The sequence below is a fragment of the Octopus bimaculoides genome, chromosome 19 (assembly GCF_001194135.2).
Source record: "Octopus bimaculoides isolate UCB-OBI-ISO-001 chromosome 19, ASM119413v2, whole genome shotgun sequence".
NCBI lineage: Eukaryota > Metazoa > Mollusca > Cephalopoda > Octopoda > Octopodidae > Octopus > Octopus bimaculoides.
The window spans coordinates 6618880-6619699 of record NC_068999.1 but is presented as its reverse complement, the minus strand read 5'-3'; the positions used below and the strand labels follow the sequence as shown (position 1 = coordinate 6619699).

Sequence of the window (820 nt, the reverse complement as noted above, 5' to 3'; positions counted from 1 at the left end):
GAAGCATAATTTAATAAAGATTTTTTCTAACCGGTTTTCATTGCGAAGAAGCAAATTATCAAGAAGAAGGAGAATGAAAATGTTTTTTTACAAAGAAGTACAAAATGAAGAAAATAATATATAAAACAATAATATATAAAAAAATAAATATACCCATACATTATATTGTCATGTATAAATTGGTAGGAAAAATAAGGATGCATGAGAGTTGAGAGTTTTGATTCTTTCTTGTGTGGAGATTCTGTCTTTACATTGATAGAAAGGGAATATAATGAATTTAGGGTTTTTGTTTTAAACCTAACAAAACAAAAGAAAGCAGCCGAACGGAAAAAAAGGTTACACAGAATGAATTGTTATAATGAAGAAGAGAGATAATGAGACGATGAGAAGGACGAAGGAAATGAGAGAGAGAAAGAGAGAGGAGGAGAAGAAAGAAAACAGAAAGGAAGAAGGAAGCATAGTACTGATAGTGGTGGTGGTGGTGGGGATATTAATGTTGGCGGTGGTGAGGAAGGTAATAAATATAAGATATAAAGTGAAGCTATTTACCGCTTGTTATTGTCGATGTACAATAACTACTGACGCTATACGGATTCACTAGTAAATTAGCGAGCGATGAAAGTGAAAGTAGCGATAGCCAATCGTTGGCGTCGGTGACAAATCGCAGTGGTAGACATTAACAATGATATCTTCAACTTGAGATCGCTAAAAGAGGGAACAATTTTCTATTATCACTAACAAGAGATTGCAACGGTTAAGAGATATTTGACATTTATATAAAACATTACTATATTAGTGGTATAACTTAAATATATATATA

General features: G+C 32.1%; 1 long non-coding RNA gene across 1 annotated transcript in view; it reads left to right on the top strand.

Annotated features, from left to right (window-relative positions):
- Positions 1-820, top strand: part of LOC128250065 (uncharacterized) — a 49989-nt gene that overhangs the window by 27569 nt on the left and 21600 nt on the right. The window lies entirely within an intron of this gene.